The sequence below is a fragment of the Anastrepha ludens genome, chromosome 4 (genome assembly GCF_028408465.1).
Source record: "Anastrepha ludens isolate Willacy chromosome 4, idAnaLude1.1, whole genome shotgun sequence".
Taxonomy (NCBI): Eukaryota; Metazoa; Arthropoda; class Insecta; order Diptera; family Tephritidae; genus Anastrepha; species Anastrepha ludens.
This window is the reverse complement of record NC_071500.1, coordinates 440273-454679: the sequence shown is the minus strand read 5'-3', so window position 1 is coordinate 454679 and position 14407 is coordinate 440273.

Genomic DNA, 14407 nt, shown 5'->3' with positions numbered 1-14407 from the left:
ACCTACATCTATGAGTATTGTAAGTTGTTATATTTTGTCTGTCTTTTTCTCTCATTATACTATTAGTCCAAACCGTTGTATGTTCTTATTTAAGTGCCTGATTATTACTATATTTATTTCTTAGTCTTAGTTTTAAGTTTACATTATATAAATAATAATTGATTTTTAATTTTGTAACATCAAAACGGTTAATGTGTTTTTAAAAGACTAAAATGTCTTAGAAATACATCATCATTTATTACATAGTAAATAAATAAACAACTTAAGGAGATTCATTGAGGATGACGATATTTTTACCAATTACAACAAAAACTGAAGATCCAGTAGACTTACACCACACTGATAAGAAAACCTGTGGTTGAACATGTCCTCAACAAGAAATAAATAGCTATGAATTAGGAATATGCCATAATTTGTCTCTCCAGGTCTCTTCAAAATAATCTGGGCTTGGGAAGGAATAGATAAAGTAGAAAACAATGTTTAGTGATCAGTTTTTGGAATGAAGTCACCCAGGAATATATTACATAACTGTCCAATGGGAAGTGGAATAATGATTCTGTCGAACTTAAAGTGTGTGTGAAATTATGGAACTTGGTTTGATAACATAGGGAGATTAGTAATAGCAGTAGAAAGTCAGATAACAGATATCGAGTGGATGTCACAAAATTACAAAATGATTCGTCTTGAGAGGAAATGGAAATAAGCTCCTGCTGAGCCATCATTTAAAGTAGAGAGTCTCTGACCTACCACACTGAGAAATATATAAATTTGTCCATTTCCAGGAATCAAATAACACTTAAGAAAATTGGAAGCCCTTAATGCAAACATATTCAGCAAATTTGGCTGAAAACTTTAGAGAAAGTCATTAATGATTACATCTACATGCAATCAGCATCGGCAAATTTTCAAAATACACTATAGTGGGTAGGAAAGCAATAACAAACTGACCTTAAGTTTTTAAAGCTGCGTGGCTTGGAAAAACTGCTTGAAGCTTAGAGTCCAATGAAGGTTTTTAATTAAAAGAATAAACCCTTTAAGGCCCAGTTATTATAAACGAATTGCAAATTATCAAAATATATTAAGCTAAGCACAGAAAAATTACTATTCTGGAGTTTTTGGGGCAGTTTATGACAAAGAACGATGCACAAAATCGGTCAAAATTGGCCTAACTGGGGATTGTAAAAGATCATCATTTTTTGACAGCTTTGACCTCGCTGAATCGAAAAATGACACTTAGAATGTTGTAAACCCTGGGGAAAGTGTTGAAAAACCACCCTCATCCCTTAATCTCAAAATATGAATATAAACTGTAAAACATTTTAATACAAAAATAGCATGAGTTTTATTCTCATATATTATTTAATTTTATAAGCAATTATAAGTAAAAAGATGTAAAATCAGATACACCCTTATCAGTTTTAAAAAACCACCCCTTTGCACCCTTACATTGAGTGAAGTAATTATCTATTGCTTTAATCATTTTTTTATCCCAAGATTATTGTCATTAATAATATTTTTTCTCTCAAGCGAGCTGATAATTACCCCATAGAATTTTAATACCCCCTGGTATTTTTGAAATCACCCCTATTATATCCTTCTTACAAAATACAATCAAAAGTGTTCAAAAAGCCGAAAGTTGTTTCTTTTTCTAATTCATATAATCTTTGTCCTATATGAATGTTAAAAAGACTCTAGTAAACTTCAAAATCCCCACACTAAAAAAACTCACCCCCTTTACACCCCTTATATAAAAATAAATCATTAAAATTCCCAAAAAAGCGTAAGAAATCTATTCTTTTTTGCTTTCGTTACTTGCTTCTTGACCTTATTTCAAAAACATTCTAATCAATTTAAGGAGCACCTGATGGCTTAAAAAACAACCTTTTTACATCCCTTAAAAAATAAGTAATAGTCAAAACTTATATACTGATAAAAAAATAGTGTTAATATTGTCAATAATATTGTTAATACTGTCTGGATATCCCTAGTCTAATCTTCACTGAATGAACATAATCTTCTTGCCTTCGCTGGCTGGATATCCATGGTCCAATCTTCCCTGAATGAACATAACCTTTTTGCTTTGACTGGCTGGATATTCCTGGTCTAATCTTCACTGAATAGACATTGCCTTTTTGTCTTCGCAGGCTGGATATTCCTGGTTTAATATTCACTGAATAAAGAAAACCTTCTTGCCTTCGCTGGCTGGATATCCCTAGTTTAACCTTCACTGAATATACATCAGTTTCTTGCCTTGTCTGGCTGAATATCCCTGGTCTTATCACTGGTTTCACTGGCTGGATATCCCTAATCTAACGATAACCTGTTGGACACACTTATCTTGCCCTCATTGGCAATTTTAATCTTGATTGATTGGACATCATCATCTTTCCTTCATTGGCTAGTTATCTCTTAAATTATAGAGTATTTCTTTTCCAGTTTATTTTTACTGTTTGGTCCTTAACTGGTTGGATATTTGCTGTCCAATATTCACTTATATAATAGGGGTTGTTTCGTAATATCACAAGGGGCTAACAGATTCTTGTTTATTTTTACCAAGTGGTTTTGCTAAAAAAATTGGCAATATTAACACTATTTTTTTATCAGTATATAAGTTTTGACTATTACTTATTTTTTAAGGGATGTAAAAAGGTTGTTTTTTAAGCCATCAGGTGCTCCTTAAATTGATTAGAATGTTTTTGAAATAAGGTCAAGAAGCAAGTAACGAAAGCAAAAAAGAATAGATTTCTTACGCTTTTTTGGGAATTTTAATGATTTATTTTTATATAAGGGGTGTAAAGGGGGTGAGTTTTTTTAGTGTGGGGATTTTGAAGTTTACTAGAGTCTTTTTAACATTCATATAGGACAAAGATTATATGAATTAGAAAAAGAAACAACTTTCGGCTTTTTGAACACTTTTGATTGTATTTTGTAAGAAGGATATAATAGGGGTGGTTTCAAAAATACCAGGGGGTATTAAAATTCTATGGGGTAATTATCAGCTCGCTTGAGAGAAAAAATATTATTAATGACAATAATCTTGGGATAAAAAAATGATTAAAACAATAGATAATTACTTCACTCAATGTAAGGGTGCAAAGGGGTGGTTTTTTAAAACTGATAAGGGTGTATCTGATTTTACATCTTTTTACTTATAATTGCTTATAAAATTAAATAATATATGAGAATAAAACTCATGCTATTTTTGTATTAAAATGTTTTACAGTTTATATTCATATTTTGAGATTAAGGGATGAGGGTGGTTTTTCAACACTTTCCCCAGGGTTTACAACATTCTAAGTGTCATTTTTCGATTCAGCGAGGTCAAAGCTGTCAGAAAATGATGATCTTTTACAATCCCCAGTTAGGCCAATTTTGACCGATTTTGTGCATCGTTCTTTGATAATAGTATCTCAAATTTCAAAAAGGCGGATACACTCTAGTGTTTTGTGCCAGAGTTGTTGCTCCACAAATGAAGGAGCCTACATTTTTAAGCAGTTTTTTTGAGAAGCTTTTTCATGGCAGTGTATTTCACTCTGAGGTTTGCCATTGCCGAGGGCCGACCGCCATTAGAAAAAACTTGTTCTATCATTTGGTGTTTCATGCACGTAAATTCGATACGGCGCTCTTCCAAGCGGTAGTCAGGTACCAACCCAACCTAATTAAAAAGCAGGCTAGCGGTCCCTGCATTTATGGACCAACATCAAGACGTACAACACAAGCTCAGCCAAAGATTTTTGTTACAGTGGCGTTATCCTTACTTTTAGTGAATATTTTTAAGATATGTTTTATAAATGTATGTATTTGCCCATATAAAACAGCGCTAAGTTCTTGTATTTACGTGGAGCAAAATTTCTCTATTCAGTGTATTTTTGGAAAAAATATGTCTGTAGAGTGCAGAAGGTCAGTGTTCAACACCCAACTCAAAATTTTCGCCCGATTTTGTTTATTACACTTTTTATAAAACTCAACCTCATTTTATCGCTTGTAAATAGCAATAACTCCATAGAATAAATCATTCATTATTCAAGTTAAAATTTTTCTCAGGATGCCGTATTTGGAGTATTTGCAACTTCTTGCAACCTCACAATTATCAGCCAAAGTGTGTATCCTCATTTTTGGGTTGACATACAAGTATCATCTTCATAACATTCACTTTCTTGAACTGAATTGTAGTTTAGTGTCATTAAGCGACCGTTGAATATTCTTACTGTTACACATACACATATATATACATTGGTTGAAGTTCCTGCTTGAACGAGTTCGTTGCTTGAGTCTTTTGAATCGAGCATTCACATCAACAACGCAATATTTAAAGGCCAATACGCAACAATGAAATGAGTTTTTTTGCACGCTTGAAGACACCGACCTTGTGAGCAAGCCGCATAAAGCTTAACACTGTCGTTTACCCTTATCAATTTTTTTTTTTGCACTTTCGTTATGAGAACCCTTTTTATGGATTCCACGTGAACATGCGAATGTATATAGTATGCACTCGATAAAAGTTAAAAACAAGTTCCTTAGCAAAAGCATGTCAAAAATGCTTGCATGGGGCAGTGCGCTTGCAAAGGCAGTTAGCGAACTTTTGCTACGTATGTGACACTGAAATTAATATAAAATCGGTTAAGAAAAGAACATCGGTTGAAAAGAATTTTTGATAAACCGGCTTTCCATTCAATTTTCTTTTTGTTTTTGTTTTCTTGAATTGATCGTGCCAATATTTTTTAACAGTTGTGACAGAAGTGGCTCACCGAGTGTAATACTTGTATATTTAATTCGATCCTCTACTATATACAATAAATGCTTGAATAGGAAGCAAATTCTGCTAGAGCAACATCATTTTAATTTATTAAGTGCAACAAAGCGTGAATATTCGATTTAGATGCACTGACTTAAAGTTACAGCAGTGTTAGAGTGCACAGTTTTACAATTAAGGAATAGTTTTCGTAAGCAACGGATAGGTTTATTTCACGTTATTAATAATGTTTCAATTTGTCCAACATTTTCCCACTCAATAGAAGTTCTACTCCAGCACTCTTTTATTTTCATTATCTTTCAGTATGCATCTTTATTAATTAATATATTTTCGTTTAAAATCTCATTGGTTGTAATTCTGTTAATCGGCCAAAGGAAATATCTTTTTAAGTAAAATTTTTCTATTTTTGGAATGAGGTTTAAGGTATAGTCACTCTAAAATTATGTAGGCACGCTAGTGGTTACCGGCGCCGAAGAAGAAATCAGATTTCGGTGAGCCCGAAAACTTGGAGGACGAGGTGGCCTCAGAAATAATATGGTTATAGGGCCACTTTGCGAACGGGCGTAACGTGAGATCACAACGGGTTTGAAAAAAGGAGCCATACTATAAGGCTACAGCTTGCGAAGCTGGGCGATAGGGATCCCGGCTTACAGAATGTTTAAAACGACAGCGATTTCTTATAAAACTAAGGACGGTGACCTGGTGGCCAGTATCCATGCTTAAGTTATGGAGGAAGCACCGCCTAAAAAACATCAAAGCCACGGGAGGCGTCTGAGCTAATCAAATATAATGACAAGGAGCTGGTAACGTGCATGCACCAGATTCTATGCAAAATATGGTATACTTACCTGTAGCCAGAAACTTTAAAATTACTGCCAACCTCTAGCCAGCAAGAATAGAATTTCGCATATTGGTAATTTGTTTCTCTATTAATTATGTAAATTTACATAATAAAGTGAAAACATTTGTAAGAGTCATTCGTATACAAGTTTTATATAAATTTGGGTCTTTACTTTGCAACTCCCTCAAAAACGCGACAACCCAACATTTTGTTCTATTTTCGAGTTGCTCGTTAGCACCAAATAACAAGTAAATAACGCTGAACAAGTGTGAAGGAGCTACCATATGTTTATCTGCATGAAATGTTTATTGAGCACTTAAACTGTGATCTAATAAAAGTTTAGAAACTTAAATTGATACAATTGTGTGTGGAAATACGTCATATAAACACAGAGACGTAAACGTCGTTAGCAATTTCGCCATAAAAGGAAGATTCAGCTTGCACGTAATTCCAAATTTAGATTTTTAGATCGGTGGACTGGTATCTTCTTACGCTGTTATTATATTCTCGTGGTTGTGTTTTTTCCAAATTTTGGATTGTGTGGGTTACTTCTTTGCTCCGAATCAGGTTTTGCTTGGTTTTAAATATGCTGTTTTTTCTTGCGTCCATTAAACTGAATATCAATTAACAGCACATAAATATTTGAAATTAGCTAAGGAAAAAGTTACCCATCAAAATCGATTTTTTATGGGTTTAATTAGATAGGCAAATTAAGTGAAATGAAAAAATGAGGGAAGATATATTATATCCGAATCTTGTATTTTGAGTTCTTACTTCAGTTAATATATTTCGCTTGTATTTATAAGATTTCTAAATATCGTGGCATTCGTAACACTCGAAGAAAAACGTTAAGTCCACTAATATAAGAAATGTGTAATGATATGTGCAAACGCTTTACTGCACTTTTTTATAATAAATAACATCGCATTGTTATCCTGTCTTTATATATAAGTATATACATATATATATATATACGTAACGGGTGTAAGGGGTGTAACTTTATTGTGTGTTAGGCCAAACTATTTGTTTCTTGCTTATTGGTCCTTGATGTTGAGGGACCTACAGTTTTACAGTTTACAGCCAACTCTGAGCGGCAAATGGTTTTTTAAGAGAATCTTTTTCGTGGTCGAAATAATCTCGGAGTTTTGCCATTGCCTGCCGAGGGGCGACTGCTATTAGAAAACACTTTTTCTATCATTTGGAGTTTCATGCACGGAGATTTGAACTGTACTCTTTCGAATGGTTGTCACGCACCAACCTATTCGGCTACTGCAGTCTTTACTTAACATTGTAAAATATCGGTTGAATTTTAATTGGAAAGCTTTCATTAGTTATCAGAACTATTACTACTTTAAAATATTAAAAATATTATAAGTGTATTTATATAAAAGTCTGAGTAAATTGGAACCCTAAGCGTATCACCCGTTGTTTTAGCGTCAAGATATTGTTTTTTTATGTAAGTTATATGGAAATTTTATGCAAACATAAGTTCAATGAACCAAAATGAAATCGCATATTGGATGTTTTCTACAGCATACATAAATAAAATACTTTTAAAATATCATATGAGTGATGTGGCTCACCAAAACAGAGGGTGCCATATATGACGAATGTGCTTGTGCACTATAATTCATTAACAAGGCAATTGCCTTTCAATTTTTTATGGCATGAGCTACCAGTGGATGGGCCTAGAGTTTTACTACTACACAGAGTTAAGTTTATTTCATTTTTGTGTTCCTGACCAGTAAATGTTTTTCTCTCATTAATTTCAGGCAGTTCTATTCCAACAAAATCATAATACAGATTCATAATAAGGAGTTAAAGAAACATGAAACACTGGTTCATGAATAAGTGCAGTATCACATAAGGAAATCATAAAAATTATTCGACTCGAAATTGCAAACTGACAATATGGATTGTACGGAACTCCTTTACTACCATAAAGAAATGCTTGGAAACATCTATTGCATTTAGCTGCGAGAGTTGAACCAGAACTATGCTGAGATTAAGATCTTTTTCTTCGTCAATATTACTCAGAGCTGAACTATTACATGTTTTAGTAGAAGAATAACGTATCAAAAGTATTATTCTCCAAAAAAAATAAGTATTCATATATTTTGTAATAATCAAAGCAATTGGTAGAGTTTCCGAATATTCGGTCACCTATTAGTTTCTATTGACGAAGATTAGTTTATCTACGTTCCCAGACTTCAATGTCGATCTTTCTTGTGAAATAATTACATAATCCGGTCTTGCCAAAAAGGCGGCGTGAAAAGCAGCATGTCCCACACACCTTAAGTACTTCCATAATGCTCTAAGAGAAAAATAACAAACTTTTTCCTTGTAATAAAACAATAAAATTGTATAATTACCTTTCAGAAATATAACAGATTGGGTTCTGGATTTGCATTTGGCATTATGTAAATTATGTCTTCCGGTCTGCTTGACTTAAGAAGTTATTTTACTTTCTAAATTTCAGGGCGTTTTTTCCTTTCTTAAGCTTTTGCTATCAGCTCAGATTTTTTAATATAATTTTTTTTTGAACATGGAGTCCGTTAATGTTTAAATTTTATGACGGATCGCTCTTCATAGACAAACGTTCTTTCTTCTTCTTATTGATTAAGTTTTGTTCGTCGCGAGAGGACTTTACTACTACTAAATTCCCTACTTAGACCAAAGCAGCACTTGTTAGCAAGAGAGTTTCTCCATTGGATTTCAAGGCTGACATTGTTATCGGTCTTAATGCTTGTTCCCAAATAATCGAAGTCTCTTACAACCTCGAAATCATAACTGTCAGCAGTGACAGGTTAAGCAGAGCACACTTAAATTCCAAGCAAAGCTTTCATCTGTCCATATTTTGCACAGAAACTGATGCATGCACCATACCAGCCCCTCATCGCCATGTTTTAATAGCTCAGCCGGTAGTCCGTTGGCTCCCGCGGCTTTGTTGTTCTTTGGTCGCTTTTTCGCTATTCTTTCCTCGTTATGGTCGGGTAGCGAAACGACAGTACCGTCGCCAGCGATTGGGCTATCGGGATCTTCACATTCTCTAAGAGGAGATGCGTAGCTGTAACTGTTTAACAGGTTCGAGGAGTGTTCCCTTTATAATTTAAGCACGCTCTGGATGTCAGTCACTGAATCGCGGGCTTTGTTCTTATAGGAAAACGCCCCGTTCTTGAAACTTTGTGTTAGCTGCCGAACTTCTGGTAGAATTTTTGGGCGTTGCTTCTATTGACCATCATTTCAAGCTCGTCGCACTTACGTGTTTCGGTCTCTTGTTTCTTCTTTCTGATAATATGTCTCTCCTCCTTAACTATAGGCAGCAGCCTTTCTTTGTGCTGCAGCATGTCATTCCTCATCGTACTAATTGGTTTTTCGGATTCGCCGAAATCAGAAGAACCAGAAATGTTGCTCCATTGCTCATGGATGCCAGGTTGTTGGGCAGTACTCTCTGAGAGTAGGAGTGAGAGTCGAGTGGCGAGTCTTCTGGCTGTTAGTTGCGATTGCAGCTTTTCGATGTCGAACATTCTTTGCCTAGTTAGATGTACGTTTTTTGCTGCATAGAGGCATGTACCTAAGTTGGCTGCAACAAGGTAATGATCTGAGTCGATGTTGGGTGCTTGGATCGTACGACATTTAAAACACTAGAAGCGTGTCTTCCATCTACCACAACATGATCGATCTGGTTTCGCGTTTTCAATCAGGAGATAGCCACATAGCTTGGTGTATCATTTTATGCTGGAAATTGGTGCTAGAAACTACCATGTTTCGAGCCCTAGCGGAGTCAATCAGCCTCTGTCCTTTACCGGATGTTTCGTTGTGCAGGCTGAATTTTCCGACTGTGGACCAAAAATTCCATCTTTGCTCACCCTAGCGTTGAAGTCACCAAGCACGATTTTTATGTCATGGAGGAGGCAGCGCTCATAGAAGAAGTCTTTGACCGCATCGTCTTTCTCTTCCGTCGGGTAAGGGCTCAAATGAGCGAGAGGTTAAAAAATCTCGCTTTTTCTCTTTCTACCATTTAGTTTTAATTTACTTCTATATATTTATATGATATGACAAATTTCATAAACAATAGTTATGATCGATGGAATTGCGACATTGATGCTTAGCGGAAGAATTTCCCACAAATATTTGAAAATATCAATTTTAACCACAATCAACGGTTGTGGAGCTTTTGATATTCTATAAATTGAGAAATTGTGGCGTTCGATTGATTGTGCTGCATTTCTTGCATGAAGCTATAGGGCTTTTCGTTTCCTGTACACCTATGAATTTTTCATCTGTTTTTGTCATACAGTGTGCAAATTCGACCACAGTAAGCAAGGAGATTATTAAAAAAAAGTGTAAATACAAATTTAAATTCAGATAAATAATAATTTGTAGTATAAATATGCTAGGCACTACCAAAAATATAAAATATTTAAGAGAAATATTGAAAAAACTAAAATCCACGTGCGTAAAAGGCAAAACGTTCTTTATATTATATAAAGAACTTCATACATACATATACATATACACATAGATAGATCGATATAACAATCCTCTATTTCCAGTGTGACCACGGTTGAAATATAGCAAAATGTTTGTAACATCAAAGGCAAAACGTATAAAATAAACATTTGAATAAAAATACATTGGTCTAAAACTAACAAAAAAATTTATTTTATGATCCTTAACCACATAAAAGTCCTCCTACATTTTTTTGTTATGAATACTAGTAAGATATAAACCCAAAAACGTTGTTCCTCACAAGTTATATCACATCTATTTATATGCTTTAAGTCTCACAAGTACATATTTTTATAATTACGTACATAAATAATGTATCCAGGAAACCTTTATTTCGTTAGGAGAAATTGTCTTATAATTTTTATTCCGTTTAATTATATTTTTCCTTTATTTAAATTATATTTATTCGTGTTTTGGTTCGTTTAGTTAGTAATATAATAAGCAATTTAGATCTTCTAATCTCACTGAAGTTCATCTGTCATTTATAAAACATTTACTTTCTTTATAAATTATAATATTTATGCCAATATATATTTATCTTAAAATTAATAGAACCCGTATTGACTTAATTATTGAATTGTGTAATGCTGTTGTGTAGTTTTATTTGCTTATTCATGCATATACATATTTAAATAAGCTGCTTAAATCGTTAGAAAGGGATCATTTAAAAAACCTACTCCACAAAGCGGCTTTGGCTTGCTAGCGAACTACTATATATACTTATACATACGTAAGTGTGCATTAGCTGAACAAAAATGTTGAAAGAGTTATTAAAAGTCGAGGCGATTGAATAGCGGGAATAAACTAACGTTTCTAACAAAGTGATGGTTGTTTTGTATATGAGACTTTTAACCCTTTCGGTACAATTGGTCAAAATATATACCAACAAAAATTCAAACATCCCTGATTATAAATATTAAATAGTTTTTCCGACATCAAACTATTGCGTCTGTTCATTAGTTCTAATTGAACTTTTTTTCAAATTGTACGGTCATGTTTGCGTTTAATCGGTTTTATGATATCACGGAACAGATAGACGCAAAACTGTCGATTCTTTAGTTTCGGGCTTAGTTTCTTTCTTCGTGATTCTTATCTGGTAGTAACATTACTATACTTGAAATCGGAACATCCCCCCAAAATCAGTCTCTTACAATGGTACCGCTAGCCACTCTGAAGCATGCAAGTTAATATGAGCGAATATATTCCCAAGTAATTGTATTTGTAAACAAATTTCATGCAATACGCAGTAAAGAATAGTTCCATTAAGATCGCACTTTAAAACAATAACTATTAAAAATGTTGATGTAGACAATAAGCGGTAATTCGATAACTCTGTTAAAATTGTTGAAGTAAGCAATTCCCATTAATTAATTAATGTACACAATCATAACTAGATCAAGCTAGTTTAGAATTAGGATTATACTGTAAACGTAAAAATTGTAATATAAATTAGGATTGAAGAATAAACAGGGCTGTCTTCACAGGTCAGTGCTTATAGAGGGGTTCGAGGATTGACTGACAAAATCAAAAAATGTTTTTTTCTTTTAACCCAAAAGTAAAAATATAATTTGCATGTGTATGATATAAGTTATACGACTATGAATTTACAGGTATGGCCAAATCGCTATGTTCGAAAGATGCGCAGATGCTGGGGGTCCAGAAGGCGCAGAGAATAGCGCCGTATTATGCTTTTCATCAAAGATTCATGACTGCTATGTGTCAAGGAATTCAAGTCGTTGGAACTTTAGAAAGAGACACATAGGAAATGGAAAATACAGTCCCTGAGTGGTTGGTCTTTAAACCTCTACAAATATAATAACATTATATATTAGAATGTTAGGACGTCGCTATGTCCCAATTTTGGGAAAACTCGACGACGGTGTACCAAATGCTCGCAGCAAGGAAATAAATACATAATTTATAAATTGATAATTTCACCGAACATATAATATATGTATATTCATAGCAGTATATGTGTTCATATTATTTATGTGAATGATTTTTACCCTATTTTTTGTTATAACCATAAAATATTATTGTGGTTTATACTTATACTAGCATCACCCAGTGGGCTTCGCACCACCATACATAAAATGTTTTTTTTATATCGCAAGAAATTTTTCATATTAAGTTTTCTTTATAGAACTCGTAAAATGTTTAAACAGTTTAATTAGTTGATTTTTTTCATTCAACATACTTTCTAAAGATGTCACAATAGCCTTTTCTGTACTTTTTAAAATTTGATTGTGGTGGTCACCTATATACAGGTAAGGTGAAAGAGCCGATAAAAACTTGTAATTAAACTTTGATTCTTTAATTTCCATTTCAATTTTTTACGCTAAATAAATTATGCTAAAATAAATAAAGTTAAAAATGTTTTTCCAAGGGCTCCTGGAGCATTCAATTTTTTATTATATTTTCGTCCAAAATGACTTGCAAATCGATAAATGCATCATTGATTATTGCGTCACGCAAATGTATGTATTCCTCTGATCTCAATCGGGCTTGACTCTGGCGGATGAAATTGAATAGCTCACTTTCAATTTTGGCGTACATATCGACGATATATTGATGCGAAAGTTGATTGCATCGCAAAATAAAATTGTTTTCTTGAGGGCGAATCATCAATCGATACGAATAAAAATTCATCGCACTGACGGTTTTCGTTGATTTTTGACCTTCAATGCAAAAATTAATTAGCGTATGAAAATTATTTAAAAATCATATTTAAACAAAAATAAAATGTGTATGTACCAGTTGTTGGAATTATCATTGGTATGTTGATATGATAGCCATCGTCCCCTCTCCAAAACAAAATGGGGTATTGCAATGCATCATAACAGTGATGGAGTTCTGAAATACGTTGTAATTGCTCATTTCTACGATACAAAACAATATCTCGTGACCGAAACTGTTCACCAACCACAACAATGGCTACTTCATCAATCGTTGGTACATTGAATCGTCTGGCGTGCTCCCCAATTGGTGTTTTATCGGCTTTTATTATGATTTTGTGGCCATCGGTGGGCATCAGATCGAGTGCCACTTTGAACAATTTCACCAATTCATTGTGTTGATGGAACATTATTTGCAATTAATTCACGATTGATCTTCTCGTATTCGTCGAAATTGCACAGCGCTGATCTAATTCACGATTCTCATCACCAATAAAATATATTTGCAAAAACTGAATTCCAACGACAGCAAATTAATATAATATTAACATAATACACTTACAACCACAACAGTACAACAGAAACGCTCATAAGCATAAAATGTCATAACTCAGGAACGGCTGCACCGATTTCAATCAAACTTCACACAAACCACCTCCTCAAAGATAGAAAAGAACTCTAAAATTTGAGTGTCAATCGGTTCGGCGGCTCTTGAGTTATAAGATTACCAAGGAAATGTAACTTCTTTTTATATATATATATATTAATTAATATATATGTATATACATTATTATATGAATATTATTGCATATATATAATATATTCATTGACTTTCATTTTCTTAATGCGTTCATATTAATACTGAATAAAAGTGCATGCTTGGGCTCAATATATTTACTATATAATATTAAAAATTACATAACATTAATATTAAAATATTACAAAAGAAATCGTAAAAACCAGAAACCAGACTGAAACCCTTGTAGCTAGTATCGCTTATATAATTTGTACTGTAATTTATTGTTGTATAAATTGTTTTAAATAAATAAAATGTTAAAAACGAAAACTATATTAAATAGACTTAAATCCTAAAGTTAAAAAAATAAATAAAAAAGTATCAATACAAAGTCAAGAGACTTGAAAAAAAATAAACTCAAAATAAATAATCAAACAATATTTTGTTAATCGTTAGGAATAAAATTTCGACCTCAAAAATACAATACATACTTCTAATTCACAGCGTTTCAAATTAAACAAACAGATTTTAACATTTAACGTTTTAGAACTTTAAGACAATATAAATACCTGTCAGGAAGTATATCGAGTTTTTAAAAAGAAGCGTTGAGTGAGATCTGGTGTTCGCGGTACTAATTAATTTAATTATCCGAACTATTTTCATGGCAGAAATTCACTCGGAGGGCGACCGCTATTAGAAAAAACGTTTGCTGTCATTTTGGTGTTTTATGCACAGAGACTCGAATATGTGCAGTTATGAATGGTAGTTATCCACCAATCCGTTCGACTACCAGCGACCGCCGGCAAATTATTCGGCTTAGTTTCACAATTCGCGAGGGGTTGAAGTGAAAACCGTAGAGTCATTTTGCTGCAAACGTAATTTAAGAGTTA